Below are 12,935 nucleotides of genomic sequence, written 5' to 3'. Positions count from 1 at the left end.
AGGGTTTTCGTGGTTTCCTCAGACACAAACATTTTAGTTTTTTTAGTTTATCGAGAGAACTGTCGATGAAAAGAAGAAAAATTTGATTTTAACTTTAGTCTAACTTTCCCAGGTTTCAAATACAGTTGAATTCCGATTTCGCGAACTTCGAAGAGAAACAAATATTGGCTCGAGAAATCGGGAAGTGAAATTGCAATGTTCGACAGAAAGGGGAACGAGTTTTGGTTCGAGTCATTGGGAGTTCATTCGGCCGAAAAATCGAGGGTTCGAGAAATCGTATTTTTTTTTTTTTACTGAGCAACAATTTCCACTGAAGCCAATATATTCCAAATTTTTCAGTAGCAGACTAGTCGCGGTTGTAATTGAATATTCACTCCGAACACGAAAAGACAGCGCGGGTTCGTTGACAGGTCACTTTCAATGTTGTGTACTTTACGTTTCAGGTTCTCCTTTACCTCAACCAGTGAATTTAGTTACGGGCTCAACACCAAACCTTTAAAAGGGTATAAAATGTTTCAAGTTATTAGAGTAGTACTGTGCTATCGTTTTGGCAAAAGAAATCATCTAAGTAATTTGGTTGAGGATGTTTGTCAAAATTATAAACATTAACTGTATGTCTAAAGCATTTTATAATGATCGTCTCCAACTAAAGGTAGAGTTTCTCGCAGAAGTTTGGCAAGTAAAACTTGCAATGAAATAACACAAGATTAAACTAATATCGCTCCGGTTTTCTTAATGTTTTTTCTAAATTAGACGAAACGCCCTTCTGGCCCTTCGCATCATCATTTTTCTGTCACTCAGTATTATTTTGGGACGGTAAATAGAGACATTTGTCACAGATTTACAGTAGAGTGTCTGAAAATATTGATGTACCATTTTGATTATACATTCACTTTATTTAAGCTCGTTTAGATAGTTTAACAACAAATAAATGCCTAAGCAATGACTAACTGCGGAATAACTTAATAAAGTTGTTTGCTGGTTTAATATTTAAAATTCACTATGCGAGTCTCCAAGGAAATATAATTTGCTGAAACCATTTGTATTCAAACACATATACGATATGTTTTTTTATTTTTGACGAGCTTGCCTGACAAGATGCATATGCATAATTACTGCTTAGCTTACTCAAACTCTATTCGCATGATCATTTCAAAGCTTACTTAAGAAATACCACTTACCGCTATTAAAATTCTTAACGCTATTTTTTTTTCTTTAAGCGTTTTTTAGTATTCCCTAAGTAAATTCAGGGCTCAAACCTGTTTTTAGCCCACTAGTCTAATTTTTGCTAGAAGAATTTCTATCTACTCGCAAAAAAGTGAAGGCACTAGCAACTTTTTCAAGCAACTATTTTCTTGATGGTCAGAATTCTGCTTTAGGTTATCGTAGGCCTTCGCAGGCAAATTTTATTTTTAGTATTTTTCCCTCATTAAAGTAATTAAAAATGGATTTTGAACGTGGACAAGTAAAAGTGCCTAAAAGATTGCGTGAAATCAAATTCAAACAAAAAATGTTTTCCAGTAGATTGTTAATTGAAAGCGTAAATATTCTGTACACCAAGCTGATTTTCACGTTATTTTCGGTGATTTTGAAGTACTGAAGATTTGCATACATGCATTTTTTTTGTCATGAATCGAAAATTTTAGGCGTAATGAAATCAAACAGAAAAGAGAAACTGTATGATTAAAGGCTTAGGATAACACAGATTGAAAATGAAACATGAGAAACGATTAAGGCAAATGGTTATATTTCCGTTTAGCTTCTTTTTCTTTTTTTAATCAAAATTTAAAAATACTTTGAACATTCAGTGACCAACAATAACAAGTGCGCAAATACTTTGCTGGTGCATGCGAGGGTATTGTCTCCTTTCTAGATTTTAATTTACCCTACCCATCATTGTAATGGTAAAATCTTTACTCGCAAATGCTTGCTAGTGGATTTATTTTTGGCTCGAAAAACCGAAAACCACTCGAATTTTGGGCTCGGCGTAAATTTCGGCCCTGCAATTTAGAGTATTACGACCAGTCTTTCATCTGAATGTTTAGTGTTTTAATTTTATTCGCAATAATTTTATTGGAATACCAGATATACCGCGCGGCAAAACGATTGGCTGCATTGAATAGTTGGCAGAGAATTTAATTCTTAAATTGTTAGTACAACGACAATTTTTTTTTGCCGGAAGATACGTGGCCCCGGTGTAGCTACGCTACGATGTAAAATAATAGGTGTTCACAGTCAAGGACATCAAACACAGTTCTTAAAATACTGTTAAACACGGCGATTGATGTAAGTTAACGGGATAGTTAAAATCGTGTAAAATAAATCGACATAAAACAGAGTCCATAATAAAACAAAATAAATCCTGACATTAGGAAGCTACAGAGTGAGGAATTTTCAGGATTTTTTTTTCAAAAGCGGCTTTGTCTCCTTAAAATCGAGGATAGACATTTTTTTTTGTTAGACGAGTGGAATCCGTCATTTACCATGTTTATCTTTTGTAGGAAATATTTTGTGTGAGAAACGTCCTTGCCCAGGTTGTCTCATTTAATGAAGAAAAGCCCGGCAACATTTGAGTAGAGCAAGTCATTTATTTAAGATGATAAAGGCTGACAAAAAAGCTTTAGTTTGATGGTTTCGCTACGCAAATGAAGCATGCACAAGCATTTTAATGGCAATAAAATCCACTAATGAGGATCTGAAGATTTTTTTAAGCTTGAATATGGTGTCACTAAAAAGTAAAAACACTTTCTCTTGTTTTCAAAACTGTTTCTTGATGAGGCTGTCATCATTTTTATGGATCTGTCAATATTGCACAAAAGAGTACGTGTAACAAGTCCGACACTCAGGAAACATGAAAAAACGTCTTGCACTGGACTCAGTGACGCAAACACCTTGTTCTACTAAAGATGAGTCACATCAGCTTTTTCACCAGTCCGTGATACAGTTAACTACGGTGAAGTTGGGCTTTGATCAAAATCGCACAATGCCTTGTGTTTCCTCGGGTTTTCGTTGCAGTTTGCTGTTCTTGGCGTTGTTTGTGATGAGTCAAACTTTAGCTAAGCCAGGAAATAGCTATAATAGCACCCCAGTCAGTTCTACAGCCACAAAGCGTTGTAACAACGTGTACAACAGCTTCTATGCTGGGCCAAACAAGAAGATTGAAACTATCCTTCAAGAAATGAAGAAACAACTCACTCAAGTACAAGATGACATCAACATCCTGAAAGGGAACAAGACATCTGTGAAAGGTAACAACAGTTCTGTTTGTGCGTCTAAATCTGTGTTCCGATTATTTTCCTGTAGGACATTTTTACTACGAATCTCAAAAGTAAGTGATTCGTTTTTGAGCAATTCTGTTATCATGATCAGAACGCAAGAAGTAAATTGCAAAAATTTTTTCTGACAAAGTCCACCTGTAAGGTCACTCGCCAAAAAACATTTCTGCTGTTGGAGTGGTAAAACTGAAACAAACTTCGGTCTTAGAAATAAGGCTATGATTGTAGCTAGGTCTGACACTACGATGATGAAAACCGTTATTTTTTCCTCAACAGTCAAGAAGAACTGTGCTGAGCAGTACAAATCCGGTCAAAGAATCAGCGGTGTTTATACAATCGACCCTGATGGTTCAGGTGCCTTTGATGTGTTCTGTGATCAAACAACAGCCGGTGGGGGGTGGACAGTGTTCCAGAAGAGACTGGACGGCTCCGTTAATTTCTACCGCGGCTGGGCCGACTACAAACGTGGCTTCGGTAACCTGAATGGCGAGTTTTGGCTGGGACTGGACAAGATACACCGCCTGACAAGAGCAAAGAACAGGCTTCGAGTAGATCTGGAAGACACTGCAGGCAAAACCGCTTACGCCGAGTACGACATGTTTGCAGTTACGAGCGAGAGGACTAAGTACCAGCTGAGCCTTGGATCTTACTCAGGTAAATTTTACATTATATATTTTTATCTTTGTCTGTCAGCAGTCTTATTCTTCTCGTCAACACTTGGTTCAGTAACCAATCAAAAAAATTAAAAAAAATTGAATATTGAGAAGAAATAGTCATGCCCTGGAAATGTGAGGCAATAAATTCGCGGCTATGAATCAACAAAGCTATTAAACAATCTTTTTGTGAAGCGTCTTTGACTGTATGCATTTTTCAGTTCTTCCTTCATTTGAGGTCACATTGTCGTGTTTTGTTTTCAGGAACTGCTGGTGATTCTCTTTCTTATGCACGTGGTCACCCCTTTTCAACCAAAGATCAGGATAATGACAGCTGGAGCAGTAGCCTGTGCTGTGAAGTATAAAGGAGGTTGGTGGTTCACTGCCTGTCATCACTCCAACCTGAACGGTGTCTATCATCATGGCGCACACTCGTCAACTGCTGATGGTGTCAACTGGTACCACTGGAAAGGATGGAATTACTCCGCCAAGAGAGCTGAGATGAAAATCAAAACAGTGCACTTTTAAGAACTTTCTGTCTTTGCTTGTTTGCTGAGCAATACAAATGAAAGTTTGTTAAAGAATCACATTGACTGGGTGATTAAAATAACTGAAAAAATAACTTTTGCCTTTATTTATTTATTATGTTGCTATTTCTATAATTTGTTTTCCTCTCCCTTTCTCCTCTCTCGTTTCTTTCCAGTCCCAAGTATCGTTCTAGTTCGCCCATTTTCTTGTTCGGAAAATGACCGTTTTGAAGAGGGACACAAAGTTCGTTCCTAGATGAATGATTTGTTTGTAAGCCAAACTATCCATTGAGTTTTACAAGATACTTTCAACAATTTTCAGCAGCATAACTCTTTCAGAATTTGTCTGATTTCCAATACGCTGGCATAGATCTTTCCTTTGCGCATTTGTTGTTCATTAAAGTAACTTTGTGACTTATGGTGTCATCAGTATTTACTGCAAAGGGTGAAGCCCGATAATGCGCCTCCGCCTAGCTAGAGGGCCGTTGAAAATCAAATGTGCCATCAGGCTGGAGGTGTTTAGCAGCTCCATCAAATGAAGGAAATTCAAAACATTAAAGAGACTTACCTGTGAGTTGAAGTTTGATTGGAATTCTCTTCGTCAACAAGCACTGAGGAATTACATGAGATAGCATTGCGCCTGGCAAACTTAGTTTTTAAAGCACTTACCATGTGTGCAGTGTAGAAACTTCCTGTCAAAATAAGTGAAAGGGCCTTAAATGGGAGGGCACGTAATCCCTCAGTGCTGGTGACGGTTACAATTCCTTTGACCTTTTTAATTTTTAAATTCTCTTCCGTTCTGTCAATTATTGTAAGCATAGCAGGTCCATATCAGCATTTGCTGCCATTTTATCTAACCTACTTTACTAAATAAAGTTTATCTTATCGTATCCGTCACAAATCACTATTACAGATTCAAAATGATTTTATTCAATTATTTTTCTTTCACTTTGATCCTGCTTTTGTGTGTGTACTGGTTCAAATCATGCTGTTTTGTTCTTCGCTCTTCTGACTGTGGCGACACAAGCAAAGGTAAATGTACTGGTATCTTCGATGTTGTTTCTTAAAATATTCTTTACCCATGAAACACGTGGCTACGGACATACTCGTATGATAGCCATTTCATAAGCTTGTCTTTTATTCGTTTATTGAGCAGGATGATTGCGAGGCAAAATAAATGTAAATGTCATGGCGGGCCACCGTGGGTTCGAGCAGTATGCTATTAATCGAGGTTCAAGAACCTACCTTCTCAAGCCATATATTAATTATTAATATTGTTATTAGCCTACCAGAACGCCCCATTCTAGTCAGGTGGATGACTTTAGAAACCCAATAAAAAACGAGTTGAAAACCACACGTGTTTGGAAACGATGTTAAACCCATGTGTAAAATGTTTCTTAATCTGCATATTCATAAAGCAACACAACAACAACGTGTACAAAATGGCTGTTCATGCAGACAATAAATTTTACCATCTAACATTTCATTTCATTACGAAACTTACACTGTGTACATCTCTTATTTGTTTGTGGATTCAACAGTTATTCAAGTCCACAAAATTAGAAGGTCTTACTGAAAATTGACTGCTTTCACGTTCGATGCTATCTCTTCCTTAGGTTTACTTTTTTTGAAGAAGCCACGTGGTTCCAACGTTAGCACTTTCAACGTCCACAACTTTCTGCCGTTCCAAAAAATAAAGCCGCCCATTTGTTTTTGTAGAGGGTACACTTTGGTACCGGGCCTTTCTTTCAAAGCTCTCCTTGTTGGTTTGTCTTTTCTTGTCTAAATCTAACTCCGCACTTAAACGATGACACGAAAGGTCCTTTAGAATGTTTAACTTTGACAAGCCACAAAATTGTCATAAAATCGAAAACAAAAGCAGAACAAGACAGAAAATAAGTTAACATTCCTTCTGCATCGCATATTTAAGGCGCAATTTACAACCAGTAAGGTAATGCTTTAATAGTCAAAACCGAGACCATCTCAGTTGTTTTGTGTGAACAGAACAAGAAATTCAGTTCCATTCAGCTTGCTAAAAAAAATCTATAGCTTTTTTTTGACGGATTGGATCCGCGGAAAAAGTAGAAACACTGACGCAAGCCATCCAGAACTCTATATTCATCGGTGCCCAGACACTTATTATAGTAGTCCTAATTACACTTTAGTAGACTGAAATCGTTCCTTACAAACGAGCGTCTGAAAATGGAATTTTGCTCAGCAATATCTCCGAGATGGACTACCAGTAAGAATAAGCTTTAATAGTCAAAACCGAGACCATCTCAGTTGTTTTGTGCGAACAGAACGAGAAATTCAGTTCCATTCGGCTTTCGAAATTTCCAGCAGGAATATAAGTTCGAATCGACAGTCGATGACAGCGACAATGGCCTTCAATATATTACGTCTCTTGAACATCAACTCCTTCGCTATTTAACATAATTGTTTAGCTAATAGAAATGATCATATGAAATTCATACATTTGTACTGCGGATATACATGATCATATGAAATTTACGTGTACTGAATAATTTTGAAAAATGCAGGGCAGCCGTTTTCGCAATGTTTCGAACCCACGACAGACACAAAAGGCGAACATCAGTTACACAAAGCTCAGCAAATGTTCTAGTCGCAAAAAAGCAACTTAGTTCATCAACTAAAGAGATAAGTAAAAGGTCGAGCTTAGGACGTGAAGGAAAAACGTAACTTATTTATTTACACTGAATATTTTATATATTTATGCATAACGTAACATTAGAGACAAAATGACCAGGAAAGAACCAAATAGAAATCAAATCAGAGCAGACTTGAGTAGAGATGGAATAGACAAACTTGTTGACTGCTGTAATTTGTCAGTAATTATTTAAGGTCAGCAAAAGAAGAGGTACAACGCAGACAAACAGAAAACGTGATTATAGATTCAATTATGAATAAATGACAATAAATAAAACTAACAAAAAGAAACTAACTAAAAAATAAATAAAATGATTTGATTGCAAAATTAAAAGCCAGAAAGGTGAAAAACGTCGTTTATTTAATTGATTTGTTACTTCGAATAACTTAAAATTAACAATCGATATCCTTAATTATAACCCACCCATTAACTTTTGCACGCGCTCATTGGACAAAAAGCATCACGTGGTATCAGCGAATATACCCCGTCCGATTTGATATACGCCGCCCGATTTTGTGGGCAAGCACAAAACAAACGAATTAAGTCACCTTATTCAATTCTAACTTTTAATGAAATCACAGAGTTAAAAAAGATCACGTAAACCAATTAACTTACATTTGTTTCATCCACAGTTACGCCGGTTTTATTGCGTAGGTTTTTCCTATAAATTTACTGGCGATAAAGCGCGTTGTAGAAATTAATCGGAGGGTTATAAAATAAATAAACCCCTCTCTGGCTTGCTGGTATATTGGAGGATAATGCCCTTGGCTGAAAGATTGTCCTCAAAATTTCACAGTTGCCCTCGAAGCTTCGCTTCTCGGCCAACTGTTCATTTTTCGACAATCTTTCATCCTCGGGCATTATCCTCATATATATTAGCCGCCTGAAGGGGTTTATTTACTAAATGGTGATAAAATTGATATTTCCTACTGAGTGAATACGGTTCTCTCTGGGCCTTTTTAAATGTGATTCGCGTTTTGTTCGGAACGTTTCACTTAAATCCGCCCAACGCCACGGACAGACGCACGAAGTCCAGAAATTTCTAAACTTTATTTACGAGTATCTACCAAATTTTCTTAAAATTCTTAGATGATGATAATTTGATAATTCCTACTGAAGGGATATACGTTTCTCGGTTCTTCTAGATGGGATTCACGTTTTCAGCCCGTTTTTAATATCCACCTTTCACTGATGATGAGTTGTTGCTTAGAGCACCAACACTAGAAATTGTACCGACGTGAATTTTAGCTTGCGTGAAACAATTCTATAGCTTTTTGACGGATTGGATCTGCGGAAAAAGTTGAAATAGAGACGCAGACTGTGGAGAAATTTTCTTAATTTCATTTACAAATAATTACCTTTTTTAAATATTCTTTAGTACCAAGGCACTAATTATACCACTTAATAATAATAATAATAATAATAATAATAATAATAATAATAATAATAATAATAATAATAATGATAAATAATCAACTTATATTGCGCAATTATCAATTTAAAAATTTTCAATTGCGCATTACAATATAATTAAAAAATAAAAAAAGCTAAAAAATTAAAATTTACAATTCACAAGCTAAAAAAGGTTTGGCATAAAAAGAAATGTACAATTAAAGAGCTTTCTTGAAGCTTTGCACTGATGTTATGTTTCTTATTTCACTTGGAAGATCGTTCCATAATTTAGGGGCGGCCACATGAACAGAGCGATCCCCAAGGGTAGCGAGCGATTTACATGGGCTATAATTAAGGCGTAAACCATTGTTGGAACGCAGGTAATGTCTTCCAGCAGTTTCTCTAACGGAGATAAGTTCATTTATGTAGGCAAGAGCAAGACCATGTATGGCTTTAAAAGTAATCATCAAAATTTTAAACTGAAACTATACGATATTTAACAGGCAGCCAGTGCAATGACTTGAGCAGAGGTGTGATGTGGCAATATCTACTCTCCTGGAAAATCAATCGCGCGGCTGCATTCTGAACTCTCTGTAATTTACAAAGATGGCATTCGGGAACTCCAAATAAGAGACTGTTACAATAGTCAAGCTGGCTTGATATAAAAGCATGTATCAGTGTTTCTGTGCATTCTTTGGATAAGAACCTTCTAATTCTTCCAATGTTGTAGAGATAATAGAACGCTGCGGAACTGGTCTTCGTAATATGATCAACCATAGATAAGTTTGAGTCAAGCCAGACTCCAAGATTCTTAACAGGAGATTGTGGAGCTATATTTGCTTTACCGACTGTAACGTGCGAGATGTTTACTTTGGCAAGCTGCTGTTTTAAATTTGTGCCAATCAGAAGAAACTCAGTCTTAGCCTCATTCAGTAGTAGTTTATTATCATGCATCCAATTCCTGATGACCTGAATACCAAGCTCGATAGCAGCAATAGCATCTGAGTGACCCGTTTCATCTGCAGGGCTAAAGGAAATGTAAAGTTAGGTGTCATCTGCTTAGCAATGAACAGATGGAAGATAATTTTGAATGACATCTTAGTAGCGAGCTTGTATAGATGGTAAACAAGAGCGGCCCAAGACAGGAACCTTGAGGAACACCGCAGTTCAAATTGAAACTCTCAGACTGACACCCACGAACCGATATCTGCTGACAGCGTCCTGATAGATACGATCGGAACCACTCAAACGCCCTGCCTCCAAGTCTCCGCTTGTTAAGTGCCGTCAGCAAGATATTGTGGTCAACTGTGTCAAAAGCAGCGCTAAGATCTAATAGCTCTAGTAGAGTTACATGCTACTTATTCATGTTTAGGAGGATGTCGTTTTTAGTGTAGTGTTTGAACTACACTTATGCGGTAGTTGTGGGTGAGGTGGAAGTGCTACCGGGATAACACTAGGTGTGGACTAATGCTCACTAAAGTAGAACCAAGCGTGCCATTCATTTCAAAAGATCGGCTTTCAAATAGCTTGCGTTGCAGCCGGAGTGTCACCCGGGGGGGGGGGGGGGGTACTCCCTATAATGGCCTATACGGGAAGGCTCCGCCCGAAAGGGGTACCTTTTTCAGGCTCCAGGTATATAAAAGGGTAGGGATTTCACAAATTTAGGTATATGAAAGGGTAGGGAAATCTGCCATAATGATATTTTAAAAGGCCTTTACATTAAATATTTCGAGCAGACTCAACATTTGGCGGTATCGTCTTAATTTATTAAGCGCTACTTAAAATGACAAGAAAACTTCCCGTTTTAGGTTAATGTGATGTCGTGTAGGTATATGAAAGGGGTGCCTTTTTGCAATAAAAGGTATACAAAAGGGGTACCTTTTCTATCAAAATGGTATATAAAAGGGTAAGGGGTTGGATCTCCGGGCGGAGCCTCCCCGTACAAAACTTTTTCGAGTACCCCCCCCGGGGAGTGTCACAAAATCCTCGGGCTACTTTCAAAAGATCGTATGTAATTATATGCAAGATTAAAATCCTCGCGTTTCCAGGTATAAATCGCAATGATTTCTTGTCTTTTGCCTCTAAAGGAAACAGCAAATACATGTCAAAAACTTCGAGTTGGCAAGTAAAGTTTCTTTGATTTGTCAAGCATGAAAGCGAAAGTTTCTAAATTTTAATACCACGAGTAATTTAATCTAAAGCAACATGACCTTTTCCCGACACCAACAATCCGTCACGCAAATTGAACATTTCTGAAGTATTTCCTTCCATGAAGGGAAATTTTGCGGAGAGCGGGATATTTCCTAAGAAGAAACTTTTCAGACCGTGAGACATTATAACAAGAGTACGAGTGCCGTGTGAAATCTTCGCAGTGAAAAAAAAAACAATACTTTCACTGCTGATTCCTTCTGTTAAAAAAAAAGCAAAACATTTACGACATTTACCGTGGTTTTTTGTTTTTTAACGTGGAAACTGTGGCTTCACTGTGAACTAACGAACGGTTATATAGGTTTAGTTTCGTCAGTTGGAAGGATTTAAGGGCCGAAAATTTCCAAGTCTACTTTGAGAGGTTTGTGAACTATCGTTATTCAACTGCACAGAAATAGTTATTGTATTGTCCATCTTTTCCATTTTCATTGTGATTTCTTGTAAGTGACATTGTTTGCTTTTGGATTTTCGGACGGTCTGTAGTCAGCATGAGTTTATAACCGGTCAAATGGCCGGAGGAGGGAAATAAGCGAAAACTTCGCATATTGTGATTATAACGAAAATTAAACTGAAATCACTACATTTCGAAATAAATGACGATGTAAATTTTATTGTCAACAACAGTAATGCAATGTGATATGTAAAAACGTGATGCTTATCGTCGTGTCCAAGGGAGGACAATGTTGTGTTGCATTTATTTATGGTCTTAACGGTAACCGCGTTGGCTTTATAGAGGTGTCAATCTTAGTTGCTACATGCATTTCAAACACTACACTCTCCGAATGGAGCACTCGTTGACTTTCAGGAGTGCAGTTTCAGTGCTGTGGTTCTCCCTGAAAGCCGATTGCGCAATCGGGTATAAGCCCATATTAACCATATGATCATGTATCTGGTGAAAGACTGCCTTCTCCGTAAGCTTCGATAGGAAAGCCAAATTGCTAACTGGTCTGAAGTTCTTAAATATAATATCGAGACCAGGTTTCTTGAGTATTGGGCAAACTAGCGCTTCCTTCCAACTCTCAGGAAAGTGTCCAGCTTCTAATGATTTATTTACGATTGTAGTGATGACCGGAAGTAGAGCGTCACATTTGCTGACCAAGCGGGAGGGCATGGGATCAAGTGGACAGGTCTTCAACGCCGAGTTCTGGATTAGTGATTTAACATCTTTGTCAGACAGAGTCTTGAAGGCAGATAACGTTGGAATTACCATAGCAGTACTATCAACAGTAATAGACGCCACGGGGACCGTTAAATTTGTGATATCAGCATCAATTTGTCTCCGGATGGTATCAATCTTTGTCACAAAATATCAGTTTAAATTATTACACATCAGTAGCAATCATTCCTTAGAAACAACAAAAATAAATAAAATGATTTGATTGCAAAGTTGGAAGCCAGATAAGTGAGTAACGTTTATTTCATTAATTTGTTACTTCGTACAACTTGACGTTAGCAATCGATATCCTTAGATGGTGATAAAATTGATATTTTCTACTAAGTGTAAAGAGGTTCACTTTTTAGCCGGGACTTTAACTTAAATCCGCCCAACGTCACGGAGAGTTTTTAATATCCAAATGTCATTGACAATGAGTTGTTTCTTAGAGCCCCGACTTTTGAAATTACACCGACAAGAGAAATTCTAAACCCTTTTTGACGGATTAGATTTGCTAAAAACTTGAAACACAGTACACACGCAGGCCGTCCAAAAATTTTCTTTATTTCATTAACGAATATTTTTAATTAAAGTAGGATTCACAGTTTAGTCTGAACGTTTATTTAAATCCACCCAACGTCGCGAACAGTTTTAAATATCCACCTTACATTGACGGTGAGTTATTTTTTAGAGCACCAACTTTTGAAGTTGGTGGAAGTGGAAAATTCTACTTTTACGACGGATTGGATCTGCGGGAAAAAAATTAAACACAGACGCAGGCCGTGCAGAAATGTTCTTCATTTCATTTATAAATATTTACCAATAACAATATTTTTCGGTACTCAGGCACTAATTATGCTACTTCTTATTACACACCAGTGGTAATCGTTCCTTACAAGCAATTGTCTACAAATGGAATTTTTCTTAGCGGCATCTTCGACTGCTTACAATATAAAAACAATATAAAAAAATCAACCTTCATCAAGGTATTCTTGGTGCCATTGCTCTTAACACCGAAAAAATAACGTGAGTAGTACAATTGTTTCTTTTTCTGTCTGA

At 37.2% G+C, this 12,935-nt stretch overlaps 1 pseudogene across 1 annotated transcript; it reads left to right on the top strand.

Moving 5' to 3' along the window:
* Window positions 1-2,703: 2,703 nt before the first annotated feature.
* On the top strand, window positions 2,704-4,548 carry LOC144641544 (microfibril-associated glycoprotein 4-like; annotated as a pseudogene). Its single transcript, XR_013568569.1, has 3 exons — window positions 2,704-3,248; window positions 3,552-3,929; window positions 4,193-4,548. The product of XR_013568569.1 is annotated as a microfibril-associated glycoprotein 4-like (transcript).
* Window positions 4,549-12,935: the final 8,387 nt, after the last annotated feature.

The sequence above is a fragment of the Oculina patagonica genome, chromosome 2, assembly GCF_052425735.1.
Source record: "Oculina patagonica isolate OP01 chromosome 2, crgOcupat, whole genome shotgun sequence".
Lineage (NCBI taxonomy): Eukaryota > Metazoa > Cnidaria > Anthozoa > Scleractinia > Oculinidae > Oculina > Oculina patagonica.
Note: the sequence above shows the minus strand (reverse complement) of the source record. Positions and strands in the feature narration are given on the sequence as shown.